We start from the raw sequence: 15,225 nt of genomic DNA on the forward strand, positions 1-15,225 counted from the left end.
TCACAACAAAATGAACACAAAATAATTTTGTATTCTTGAAAAATGTACTTTTCTTACTAACGAGACCAACCGATAAAATCAGAAATATATTACCACGTAAATTTAATAAGAGTCGCATAATACACGTAGACTACAGTTCTCGGCATAATTAATTTGGATTCAAAGTTTAGCGGATGTGCAAAAACACTAATATAACTGACATACTTATCTTTAATGACGAAGAAGTGCTCAACATGAATTATTTTAATAGTCAACTTGATACGAAACTTTAATTAACATCTAAATACAGAATAAAAGCTTTCTTATTACCACTGCTAATTAATTAGCTTAAAACTCTCTGCTGTTCTTTCCACTGCAGGGACATTTTATACTTTTTTCCTTCTTTAATAATGCTTTGAATTTGTTCATAGCCTTAATAAAAGTCTGTGTTTCGAAGTTTCAGTTAATTTTTAGATATTTTTTCTTTTCGTATACATTTCTATATCAATATTTATTTGCTATTCTGTTTTTTTTTTTTTTTTTTTTTCTATTTACCATAATAATGTACGAATCTTTGCCATAATAACCATGTCAAGGAAAAATCATTCATATCTTTGTTCTGTGTTGCTATGTCTACGCAGCCTACCTTATCGGAATAATATTTTTCTTGTTTAAACATTTTATTGTTATTCTAGTGTTTACCATAATATTTTAAAAACTTTTTTTTCAAATATTGTTTGAATATGTACTCTTCATTTGCGTTATTAAGATGTAATTGCAATCAAAATTTAAATAATGAGATCTTTAAGAAATTTGGCGCACGTTTAAATTGTAAATTTTTAATAGGAACTTATTTTAAATGTAATAAATTTTTGTACAATCAAGACTTTCAAGATGCAAAATATGATACGAATGTCGTTAAATGTACTGTAATAACTTATTTTATAAAAAATAATAAACTTCTAATAGTATTTTTCTGTATATTGAACATAAATATCTCCTAATTTCGTTTAATTTTATATGAATTTCAATATTATAATATGAACAACTAGAGGTTGCCTGTGGGAGAAGAGATCATATAATAAGCTTAGTAAAAATCATTGTTATCTTTTTACATGAGCAGAAAACATATCGAACCACAGAATGTACTGCTATAAATACGAGGGATACACCTACTTTAAATTTGTTTTAATTTTTAGTTTTACAAGGGGGCTTCGTACGCTTTGGCTGCCAACCCTCGAACTTTTATTAAATCCTAATATTTTTTATAATTTTTTGATAAATTAAACAAATAAACTATCTCTTTAGCAAATTTTGTAAATCTCTATGTAAGTACATAGCCTACAAATTTAATATATTTATCTTAATTTTCTCAAAATTTTATTATCAAAAATTTTTTCGCTTCATAACTACATGAATTGTTCCAACCAACAACGATGTAGAAGAAGATTAGTTTTATAGCTTTAGCCATCTTTGTGTTGATGGCTCTCGCACACACACACACAGAGAGAAGGTTTGAAGGTTTGAAGGTTTTATTTATTTAAGACCTTAGGGTAAACCCCATCTAGCCTATCAAAGATATACAAATTTTTACAATGAGCTTGTTGAAATACAAAATGTCTCTCTCGCCATGCAATACAGTCACTATATTTGAAATTAATCAAGATCAGTACAAGTTAGGCACATCAAACAACGGTGAAATCAAAAATCAAAGAAAGAAAAAGAAGATATAATAGGCCAAACTATATGAATTCACTAGATTTCAATCGATTTCACTAAAGCAGCTCACAGGTACCAACCCGGAACCGCCAAGGGAAGACTAGGGAAAGCAGGAGAGGGAGGAAATGGAACAATATAAATAATATCATGTACATTTCAAGTTCACCCCGGGAGAGGATACATAGTGAGGGGAGGGAAAAACAGTATGACTATTGATCAGTAGGCAGGCCCTCCTCCACGACTCTGGACTCCCAGTCATTTTTATCAAGCTCCATCAATTCATTAAAGAGCAGGGTCCTGAAGGCGGCAAGCGACAAATCAAAAGAAAAGGGGGCTAGCGAATTCAGCAGGTAAGATGCCTGAACATGAAATGAATCCTCAAGTGCCTGAGTGCGCTGGTTTGAAATTTGCAAGGGGGGCACAACTCAACGAGTAGGCGCTCTAGCCAGCGGACGATCAGCCGTTAGCGAAAAAAGTGAGAACAAGTAATCAGGGCATTGATGCTTGATAGTTTTGAACGCGAGTAATCCCGTAAGAGAGAGAGAGAGAGATGGAGCGATAGCGGGAAAGGGAATCAGATTCTTTATTCATTACTTATAGGGACTTTGATCCAAATTAGCCAAAAACACGGCGTATGCCTAATAGATAGATTTTTTAGGCTTTATTACACATATGCATAAATTTTGAACATAAAGAAAGGGACGAAGATAAAAATATGTCAATGTGTTCAACCTTTAAAAGTACTTAAGTGGACTTCTTAACATGGGTGACATTACACTTGTTTAGCATGGGTAATTAACATTTGTTGAACATGAACAGTGAAACACAAAGAAAGCATTCATCGATCAACATTATCAGCATTATGTACCATGTTATTTCTACCTTTAGCATGCCTTAAGCGTGACATGTCATCGTGACATTTTTTTTTCTTTCATTCGTAAGAAATTTAAAAGTGAGAGGCATTTTTCATAATACGTATTATTAAAATCGTCGTCAACAATTAAACTTGGTTAATGTTATAAGTTGTTTGCTTAGAGTTAATAAATTTTAAAATGATTATAATGGAAAATAATTTATGCTATGGTAATTGATATTGTAGGCCATTTGAATCACGTTCAATTATTTTATGCTCTAATTACTGTAAGTATGATCTTATGCAAATGAATTGCATATTATTTACAAAATATAATAATAGCACATCAATTAATTAATAGGCCTCAGATGTAGGCATATTTCCCGTAAAACATTTTTATCTATTTAATGTGTAGTGATAATATACCAAGTCTCCAATTCTTGAATAATTATTTTTAACTTTATTTATAATAGTTCGACTCGTATGAAACATTACTTTTCAATGAATACGTGTGTGATATTGAATAGTTTTGCATACGTTCATGAATGAATCGTTTGTAAGACCAAGTACATACATTTCTTGAATAAATGAATGTTCCCAATAAAAATTCTTTTTATCATTTTCCACGTATCTGCAAATGACGCCATAGGATGTAACAACATACCTAAATTAAGAACACTTCTCATGAAAAAGATATTAGACGTTTAGATATTAAAATAGCTTGGAGTAGGGGAAAGAAACTATTTTTGTGTACATGTACGTCCCTACATAATTTTGTAACATCAATAAATGATTATTTTTATCAATCTTACAGAAATAATTTTCAAAGAATGACACTAACAATGAATTTACGATATAAATTTTAAATACAGCTTCCACTGGGTGTTATATTAAACTGCACTCTACTACTACGTCAATTATACTGTTTTTCAGGATATCAAAGCTGAAGTATCTTTGAAAGAAAGGAATGTAAAAATGATTTAAAATTATTGAATAAACAGTGAGATGATGGATGTACTCATTCAAAGACAATGCATTTGTTTTCGAGAACGATTTCCCGGAATAGAAAGCAAATGACAGACTAAAAATGACCTTAGTGCTGCGCATATTTTTCTATCGTACATACATATATATTCTAACAATAAAAAAACTAACGACACAGTTTTCAATCAAGACGATTAGAAGACAAAAAGCGGAGACTCAGTCGACTACTCGTTGCCGATGATTCATTATGAATAAAAAGGAGGGAAGCGTGGCCCTTTCGACCATCAAGACCAACGAAGTTAATCCATACGACCTCATTCGACGTCCAGGTTATTTGTCACTCTTGTGGAGATTCTCTCGAAGACATCAAATTCCATCGCACATCGCTACGACTATTGCGGTATTACTGTCGTAACTGCATACGGACTTTTCCGAGCTTGGCCTCGCTCGGACTTTACACGAGAGAACCACCACACTTACATACCCATACCACTAGTGCAAGTTGCAAACAAGCCTCTCCTTCGGCCGTAATTCATCGGCTCTGTTTCGCAACAATCTTGACGAGGCTTTCTATCTCTTTCTTTTATGAGTTGTAACGGTAGCGGTGGAGGCCCAGCCTCCTATCCTCAGAGAAATGAGCTATACAAATGCTATATACAAGCAAGTTGCACTTTCGCGGGGGTGGCTGCATGGCACAACGCGATTATTGCTGTACAATGTGTGCATTGTTACTATATTGTAAACTCGACACTTCCAGACACGAGTTGACACTTTTTTCACGCGACCCAGTGCTACCGGATGTTCCAACGATTATTTATTTTATCATGTTGTTATTGTAAAACACCATTGGAGGAAACTGATGTTGACTGATCGCAAAGCGCGTAGGACGGAACATAGCGGCAATTATTATTTGATGTCATTGGTTATTTTTTCGTAGGCGTATGGGATCTGTACAATACCTGCTGTTATTTAAGTTTGTATTTTTTTTTTCTACATTTTTTGATAAATTTTAGTATCCTGATGGGGTTTTCAGTTTTGAAAAGTTTTAGGAAAAGTAGTTAGAAGCTTGAGTATACTCCATCATTGTTTTTGTAGTAATGGTCGGGTATAAAAAATTTCATCATGTTTTTATTTCAGTAATCACATAACTAAGCATGAACAAGGTATATTATAGTTTATGGCTCAATTTTTAGGTTGTTTATAATCCAAAGGCACATGCAAATGGTCATATATTGCACACAAAAAAGATCTGGGTTATTGTGCCTTTGTTTTTGATGTTATTAAATACTTTACTTATAACTTTTAGTTAAAAATTGCAAAGTATTGGTAACTAACATTGCATCTACAATAATTCATACCAACAAATAGCACACTAGTGTCGAAGTAAAAAATATATGAAGATTTTTGTAATAAATTTAGTCTATTCAGAAGTTTATTGTCTTTAAATTGTTAATTATATTAACAATAATTATTTTATAAAATATTCGACACTTAACAATTTTTTAGAACAAATTTTAGTTTAACAACTAATCTCCAGTCCCGGAGGACACAGTTTTTTCCCTCATTATAAAATAGTCAAGACGATAAGTAGATCACATTTTTAATGTCATTACTATAAAATATTCTTTACGGATTCGGAAAGATTGTTCAGGATTCGTCAACTTTTCAACTTTTTGTACTGAAAAACAGAATAAAAGATCAATCGACGTAGTAAGCAATTGATGTGAATGTGTACACAAAGTTTTAATTAATTTATCGATATATATTCATTGATTAGAATCGTTGCCTACAGAAATTGGCTGGATTATAAATTATTTTAAATATTACAGTTTAGTCTACTGAAAATTTTCGAAGAATGTAGTTCTAAATTAAATTTTTCAAAAGTAAAATGATTTGTTTGTCTGACTTTTGCTTATTTTGTACCCACATAAGTATGGTAAAAATTTATTAAGTATTCCTCACACTCTCAAAATACCGTACAATTGCAATAAAAACTTGCAATTACATGATCTATAATAAAATTACGCATCTTTTAGGTTTGTGTGATTTAAAACATTAGACGAGACGCTGGGACATAGACGTCACGCTGGTTTATATAGAGATGACGTTGAACTGCTGACTAGCTCTAATTTATTATAATGTAGAAATCGTGATCATTGATCATAAGTTACATAAATGGTGAATGTAAGAAATCAAATAGCTTGTCACATAGTACTTTGATTTAAAAATGGCTTGATGTATTTATTGCAGATAAACTCTTTTAAAATTTAGAAAAAATTGTTAACTTTAGTTAAAACTAAATTGGTTAGAATAACCTACTCCTTGCCTCAGTTCATGAGAAATTTCAAGGAAAATTTGGAGGATCAGAAATTATTTAAAACTATTAAATAAATAAGATTTTTACTCATTGGCACTGGTGTTACCCAACCACTTAATTTTTGTAGATAGAAACGTATGAAAAACTTTAAGTTAACCTTAATATTTAGGGGCGAAAAATTATATGGTGGTAATGCGTGTTTTTTTTTTTTTTTGATATTTACACAATTTTCCATACTGGTTTTTAAGTTGCTTATAAATAAAATCATCACATTTTTTTTTGTTTTTAATAACAGTCAACGTACATATATGATGTGATTGTCATACCCATTAGTATTGTTAACGTAATTTAATGTTATGTCGAGAGTCCGTGAAAACCGGTTTATCCATCAAAACATGAGGAAACTAATAACTATTTGTTCGTTTTAAAATAATCTTACGAGCTGACTCGCAAAGTAAATAAGATCTGATTGAAGTTTTCTTATTACCAAGAATGCAGTATATTTTTCAATGTCGTAACATATATATACCAGTCTAGGTTTCAGTGACAAAGTGGCTCATTTTTCTTTTGACTACTAGAGATGTCATGGGTAATATTAATAAACGCTTCACGTAAAATGTCAATTTCAACTTATTAAGATAGAATCTAGCAAGGAATTCCTCATCAGCTATGTCAGCCGTCTTATTATTGTCACCAGAAAACTTTGTACTAAGGCTTACAGAAAATTTTGTTTAAAAATGAACAAAACTTTCTTCTTCTTTCTGTGAAAAAATTTAATTTCAATACATTAAAATCAAAAACAAAAAAAAAGTTCCAAGCATGAAGTTGGAAATGAAAGTGTTACTACTTTGCGAGTAAGAAATGTGATTTTATTACGAAGTTGACAACACGAAAAATCTGTAAAAGCTGCAGTAAAACTTCATTACTTCCAATGGAACATGCTCCTACTGTGCTGACTTACGAAACAGTACCCATAAATTCGCAATGAAAACTAAGACGATCTGAAGAAAAAAAAAAAATTTTCTATACGAGAAGCAAATTGATTCATCGCACTGCCACAAACAACGCAATCGAGAAGTTTGTGCCCAGCTTCACACGAACCGGTCTAATGACCGATCGGGAGACGTTAAATATCACGTACGATAAATCATTAACGGTAAAATTAAATTTCTCTCCGCATCAGCGCTAGCATACCACAGAAGTCAGTGTTTCCCCGGCAGTTGCCAATCGGCCGATCGGCGCGCCCGCAGCGACGAGGGCAGCAAAAACAGCTTCGATGCCAAAAATAAAACTCCCCACGATGAGCCCGTACAATCGGCCGCTGGCTTTGTAATGACCAGAGCAGCTCAATTGAAACAAACTAGCATTCCTCGACCACTTGATGACGCTAGTAGTACACGAGCGGCTAAGGCGTATCATTTTTCGTGCAGGCATACGTTCGACGTGACTCCACGGCGGCGCTACGACGACGCTACGAATGGCAAAAAGAATAGCCTATTAAGCTCAACCGCGTGTCAATTGCTTTAGCTACCAAGGTTCGCGGACGGAAGTAGGAGATCGCAGAGTATACGGATCTCCAACGACGCTGCTTTTGTTATGCTCTTGGCACGGGGCGCCAAAGCTGGCAGGACAGCGTCAAAAGCTCACTCGGCACTTGGCCACGGGCGTGAAGGTCGTGACGTAATATAACACTGTCGCAATAATAATAATGACAATGGGAGCACGGATTATTACTCGCGAGTATATTCCGTTCCACGCGCGTGACGCGCCTTTACTCTCCCTCCATCTCCTCTCTTTCGAGCGCATGGTGATGTATCCAAACGTATTGTGTGTCCCGGTCGTCTATTACCCGCGCAATCCGTTCCATGGAACGTTCGCTCGACAGTGCTTTCCTATATAATTCTCGCTCTCCCTTGTCTATCCATCTGTTCGTGTTGCCGAGTCATAGACTATGTGCGCTCGAAATTGTTACGAGCGATCGTCAATCGGTCGACTTAGCATTGACGTTTCTTTATTTTTCTTCAGTTAGATTCTAGATCTGCCAGTGAATACATTGCAATTACAAATTGTCCAACGGTGGTAAATCATCGATGATACACTGTGGACAATTTTCAGCCTTTGTTTATGCTTCATCTGGAATTCAACATTTTTTGTACGTCCAGAACGAATAGAGATTTACACTGAAGTAGTGGCATGCAAATCAATTGGACATATAACGAATCGTTACAGTCTATAACATCTCAGTTATCGTTTCATAACGTTACCTAATAATGGATCGCAAATTAACATAAAATTTGTATCAAAATTGTATACAATAGTGTATCGAGGACTTTTTATTGTAAAATGTATATTCAAGATACTGTTCTATTATAAAAAACATATATAGAATAATTTCAAGAATAGTAGATTTGCTCAACCGATTGTAATGATTACCGTTATTAATTCTCAATTTAGAAACATTAATGCTATCGTACTAGTATTCAAAAAGTTTTTACTTGGCATACCGTCATCGGTAACTTTATGTATTGTATCCTGTAACATGTTATTTTTACTTATAGGTGATACCTTTGATTTCTGTATTCCCATGATAATTCAAGAAAAAGAATGTACGAAAAATTGGTGTTGAAGATTTTCCCTTTATGATTAGTTATGACTTAGTCGATGTTAAATTACTTTAAGAGTCATAGTTTTAATGGTTCATATCTATGATAGTGAAGTTGCTCAAAAGTATGGCCAAAATTTGTCGGAGATGGTTTAGTTTAGAATTAACACATTAATTTCAACTACTAAAAAAAGTACTTCATGAAAGCCCGTATAGAACCTTGGATCTAAATATTACAAAAAAAATTAATTTTTTTTTTTTATTCATTACAATATTTATAACCAATTTAAATTATATGTACTACAGCGACTTTTAAACAAAGTCAACAAAGCATGAAATACGTCACTTGTCAAAATCTTAACCTCCTCTAGTCATAAAAAATAAAGAGAACATTAAAACATAAATAAGATGAAGACAAGCAAGACAAGAGTGATGTTTCAAGATCCAACTCAAAGTATTTTCTTGGTGTACGAAAATTGATACTATATAATTAACAAAAAAAAAACAAATTTGAAATGTTTTCAAATTAATTTATCAAGTTTTTACAATATATTTCTGTCAAAAAAATGATAAAAAAAAAAATGTAATGAATTTTGTGTTGAAAATGAATTATCCCATAATGTATGTAAGTTTACAATGAATTAATAATTTCTCATTCTTTCATATACAAATAATGTTAAAACTCAAATAAAATAATCACTTAAAGATGATCCACCGCACGTAACTATTGCAACAATTTGGAAAAGTAATTGTTTCATGGGCACATAGTTCATGCATTAAATTTATAAAACTTTTTGACCATCCGACAAAGACAAATATCATACTTTAGGATAGTTATCTTAATGATCTAAATAACTTTCGCTATTTGGTATTATGCAAATATCATTGCTACTTCAAACAAGGGAATTAATTTTTTCAGCCTTCTAAAACAAAAAATTAATAGTTGTTCCATGTGTCTCTACCAAGTCCAACATTTACGAGTTGTACCGTTAATGGATATTTAACCATAAATAAAATGAGAGTAATAACATTTTGAAGAAAATTGGTTGTCCTTTTAAAAGACATAAAATCAGTCGTTCTCAGGAGTGTGTTTTCATCATGGCATTCAAGAGTAGCAAATACACATTAACATCATTGAACGACTTTATTTTCAATTAGCATAAACAATATTAAAATAATTGTTCATTAAACAGTATTTTTAGGAATTGGAAAACATATTTCTTCCACTTGTGACACACAATAATAGTAAACAATCCTTGGTTGAATATCACAAATAATTTTTTGAAGTTATACTTCTATAGGCACGTTATGCGTGAGAGTAAATCAATGATTTCAAATGTGTGACCTTGAGAAAAATGCGGCGAAAGAAAATTTTGCATGTTACTCCCCTTTTGCCGTGCTGTTCGGCGCCCCCCCCCCCCCCCCCACACACACACCACGCCAAGCCACAACACATTTTGAATTGTAGGAATTTTATTTATTTTTCTTTTAAACAATTCTTACAAATAAAAAAAAAGAAAAAAAAGTGTGGAGAGCTGATGTATGCAGCACCGCTAACAATTATTTTTCTCACATGGATGAACTTACATACAAGCTTTCATGCATACTTGACTCCTTCTTTCTTGTGTTGTTAAAAAAAAAAATGTGGATTTAGTTGACAATTTAGTAGGTTTATCTAAAAGTAATTTTTCATACTATCAAAAATTGGGAGATGTATACAGATCATATACATGCAATTTTACGTGATTTTTTCAACATGGTTACATATTAAATTGAGATTTTTTGAAATTAGTGTATAAAAAACGGTCCAGTTAAACAATCTGCAATTTTTTGGTATTTTTTATGCTGTTTTTAATGTACGTTTAAAGTTTGAATAACATCTGTGAAAAAAATCTAAGAGTGATAAAAGTCTTAAAGGGAGATCCACTGGCATGTAATACTACTATGCTATTGAAGAAAGTGGTACTACAGGATGGTTTGTCTTAATTTTTTTGGATACAATTATAATCAAGATATTAAGTATGGACTAGGAATAAGTGAGTGAGCGTATGTAACAGGTGCGAGCGTGATATTAGAAATGTAACCAGCGTAGGCAGTAGAAAGTTGTTTTGAAGTCATCGGAAGATTCAATGAAAGCGCAGTCTTGTACCGGCCAGCGTATATATTGTTTACATTGTACTGTCCCATAATATATCGTTGATCATCGTTTATTTATTAAATATTATAATATTAGTTGAAACCACATCCAATTAGCGTTGGTATACTCATTCCCACAATAATTGCACCACCTTTGTACACAATATTGTTTTATAAAAAGTGTTTTTACACTTATATTTATATTGTCTACCAAATATTTTCATAGAAGTATAACTTCATACTTGGGTACCGAATCATCCACTGTCTACTGGTTTTTTTAATTTAACAATTGTTAAGTTTTTTTTTTTTCTTTAAAGCAACGCTTTCCATTTACTTGCAGCAACATTGATCGATAAATTTCTCTTTATTCAGCCTGTATGATAGACAAATACAATAAATATTTTGCAACCAATTCTAGAGTAACTAACATTTTTCAATAAATACCAGCATAAGAAGTAAAATCGGTGGAAGCGAAGTGACAGACAGATCATCGAGTGTCCGACAACTCGAAAGTTAAATCAATCATTGTGTAAATAGTTATGAAGTAATTAATTTAGTTTAAAAAACATTGCTATTGAATAAACAAAAAACAAAAAAATGAATATCGCATCAAAAATAATTTATTTTATAATTAATATAAGTTTACAATAATTTAATAACTAACTAATATTTCATACTCAAGTAAAATTAAAACTTAAATAGATTCATCACTTACGTAAGGATGATCTACCGCACGTAACTATTGCAACAATTAGCAAAAACAATTGCCTAATGGGCACATAATTCATGCATTAAATTTATAACACTTTTTGACCATATACTGAGAAAAGTAGTATTATAACTACTAAAAATGACTATTTTTTTAGGAAAGCTGAGCTATACTCACCTGATGACGCAAAAATTGTTACGTTGAAAATAATTTTTAGTATGCAGTAGCCCTACAAAAATTATTTCACGGCATAATAAAAATTACGATGTCTAACATAGTAAAAAATTGTGATAGTACAATTTTTGCTACACAATATAGTAAATTTTATTGTAATCGTTTTAAAACGTGCCACATTCTAAAGTAGAATTAGCTATGTGACATAATAAAATTTCTCATTTCACTGCATTCTTATTTAGTACAGTAAAAATTACTATGTTCGAAAGTAATTTCGTAAGATGTCTATAGGTACATACGGATACGCCTATTGAGTTTCAAATTTGAGGTTATACGAATGTAAATATTAAGAGAAACATATTATTTGATTTATCAGGGATAAAAATTGATAGGTGCCAACAATTAATTTTGAATCAACTAATTATCCGTTGTTGATACCGTGGTCCACAGATAAACCCTTTGATTTTTTAATTTTATGGTTTGTATGATAAACAGTCCACGTTCCCACGTGTAATTTATCAATACTCGGGCGGCCATTATGTCCCGTGGTCTAGTGGTTGCGGAGCCTGACTCGGAAGCTCAAGGATGAAGGTAAAATTCCAATTGCTGCAGATATTTTTGAAAACAAAAATATGTTTCAAATTCACCAGTATCTATATATTATAAGAAAAAAAAATGTATATTTATCTAAATGTAAGTATGTATATATAAATATATATATATCAATCTTCTGCTTATATTTCTTTTGCTTACTAATATAAAAATTCTTTATGAGCAAAGTAAAAATTACTATGACAAACAGCAAATTTTACTATAATCTGGTTTTACTATGTAGCATAGTAATTTTTATAATATGACGAGTATATCTCAGCTTTCCTATAAAATATAGTGATTTTTTTTATAGTTGTAACACTTTTTTTAACACCATTTTTCTCAGTGTACTGACAAAAACGAATATCATACTTTAGGATGATTACTTTAATGATCAAAATAACTTTCGCTATTTGGTATTATGCAAATATCATTGCTACTTCAAACAAGGGAAATAAATTTTTTCAGCCTTCGAAAACAAAAAATTAATAGTTGTTCCATGTGTCTCTACCAAGTCCAACATTTACGAGTTGTATTGTTAATGGATATTTAACCGTAAATGAAATGAGAGTCATAACATTTTGAAGAAAATTGGTTGTCCTTTTAAAAGACATAAAATCAGTCGTTCTCAGGAGTGTGTTTTTATCATGGCATTCAAGAGTAGCAAATACACATTAACATCATTGAACGACTGATTTTTACCTAGTAAAACATTGATCCTATACTTATGCAATAACAAAGGCCGCAATGTTGTAGTATAAAAACATTTCAAAGGTACTTTATCAAGTTTCTAACTTTTTAGTTCACCTTTGAAACATAAGTACCTGCTTCATAAACCTTGATTTAATATGTCTACGTCGATATTTTACGTCTACGGTGCATTCACGTAGTAGCTCTAGTCAACTTAATTTTTTAGTATGTGAGTTGAACTCATACTATAGATATTTCGATGTACTTACGAACGAATACGATTCTCATACGAAGAAAAAAAAACTGGGGCGATTAAGGAGGTTATTTTAAAATTTTATTTTGTACAGAAAATCTTGAGAAAATTATTTGTAATACACTTCATTACTAGTAATAACATACTTTAATCTTAGGAGGCTCTAGTTTTCCAGAAATTAAATGCAAAGTTTTGTACCTATACACAGACTATTATGAAGAAGTGTAACGACGTTTTTGTTACTAACGCATTTTTACTTTTTATTTCGCAATTTTTTTTACAGAATGTTATGAAAGTAGAACATGTTGGAGTTAATGAAAATTAAGACCGTTGTGCCAAATTTTAATCAGCCTAGCTTTACTGTTCGAAACATATTGACTCAAAGTTTTAGCACGTTATTTGTGTGTAAGTAGTACAGTTGAATACAAAAGCCGAAATCATGTTATTTTTCTAATTTTGATAAGTGCACGTTAAAACTTAGACTTATTGACACTTTGTAAAGAATAATGCTAATCAATTTGTTATAAGCCAAACAATTATTTTAGAGGTTTACTGTATCACGATATTATCCATCAGGACTTAAGCCGCATTTTTTTCGTGTACAATCCACGACAAATTTGTAATAGCAAATAAAGTTATAAGTCCAAAAAGATACATATTTCTACTTCATAGAGTTGAGGAATAGTAAAAAACTTTTATCTCGTGAAAGTCGAAGTTCAAAACAACTAATAAAATGTGTTTTAGTGCAATGACACAACTATTCGATATCTAAGGTTCAACTGGTCAAGAAAAATTGTGAATTTTAGTAAAGTACTTCTTTTTTCTGTAGTGTTGCTTCAGTCGAGAAAATAATTGTTTTTCATTGCATCTAGAGAAACAAGGAATAATTCAGGATATTCCGTCTCGTGCTAACAATTATACATACTGATGGTAATTTAATCAAAGCTTATGTCAAATTCGTATTTATCAAGCTAAAATACATCCTATACAAAATGGTGTTATTGAGGTAGGTTCAGAAATAGTTTGTAATGTAACACTTTTTAAAAATATTTTATTAAAGTTAAAACGTAACGATCATTGTACAATAAATTGGATGAGTTTGATCAAATTCACTAATAGTAAGTACACATCTAAAAAGTTCAGATTTGCTGCATGATTAAATTTTTTTCACTTTTTCTAACAAACGATATAATAAAATTTATTTTTTTACATTTAAAAATAATACATTCTCAGTAACAATATTATGCTCAACTATTATCGAATTCAGACATTATCTTGACGTTTGATTATGGTCATAAATAAACAATTGGAATACAAATATTCAAGTACGAAACATAGCTTGCGTAGAACTCATAATTTTTGTGAAAACCAAATTTCTTGCTCTTTTCAAGAAGTGCATACACAGAGTTGCATACGAAAACCAGTAACATACATCCCTTCTCGATAAACATCTTCTCGTTCAACGAATAATGCATGGATTCTGCTTAAACTCAATAATAGTTACTTTGCGTATAAAAGAAGCGTTTAAGAGTTACACAATACCTAGCATTTCACGCATCTATACTATTTGCCGAATGCAAGCGTCCTGCAGTTACTTCCGCGGGAAATCTCGACTCACTAAAAATAAACGAATTGGGAACAGCTGAATCGGCCACTACTGCAACATTGAGTTGTTAATGCTGGATAGTTAAATGACAACTTCCGTACATTCAAGCGTAGAAAAGAAAAAGTCGATCAAAGTAAGAGAATGATCCGTGTATATATTCATATGCTATACTACTTACATCGTTGCTTTTAACACAAGCGCTTCCCTCGTCTGATGCTCGTTTACTTAGCACGGACTTTGGGAAGCGCATGTATGTATGTACAATAAATACGTGCACGTCTCCTGCCTCTATTTTTTTTTGTTCATTTTTATTTTATTTCTTGTTTTGTTGACTACCAAAAATCAACAAATTCTAGTCAAGCGTCGGAGCAGTGACAAAGAACAGCACAATAGCAAAGACGACACGGAACAACGTAAAAGAAGGCGGAAAAGGACGGGAGAGTTGACATTCGCGTGCGCATTCGTTCGCTCAGCTTATTACACTCTAAGGGAGCACTGACTGAAGCTGCATGATATCCCTTCCGATTAAAGTCGGCTCGTATACATGCGTATTTAGTTTCGCGCTACAGAGAACTGCCGTCAATCGATTCGCGTGATAAGTGTATATGTATA

At 32.0% G+C, this 15,225-nt stretch overlaps 1 protein-coding gene across 1 annotated transcript in view; it reads right to left on the reverse strand.

The window, feature by feature from the left end:
- The window catches only part of LOC106645097 (J domain-containing protein CG6693), a 46,411-nt gene that overhangs the window by 15,714 nt on the left and 15,472 nt on the right, over positions 1-15,225 (reverse strand). The window lies entirely within an intron of this gene.

Source organism: Copidosoma floridanum, unplaced genomic scaffold (genome assembly GCF_036245765.1).
Source record: "Copidosoma floridanum isolate Cflo_tuat_1 unplaced genomic scaffold, Cflo_Japanese_pri ptg000013l, whole genome shotgun sequence".
Classification (NCBI taxonomy): Eukaryota; Metazoa; Arthropoda; class Insecta; order Hymenoptera; family Encyrtidae; genus Copidosoma; species Copidosoma floridanum.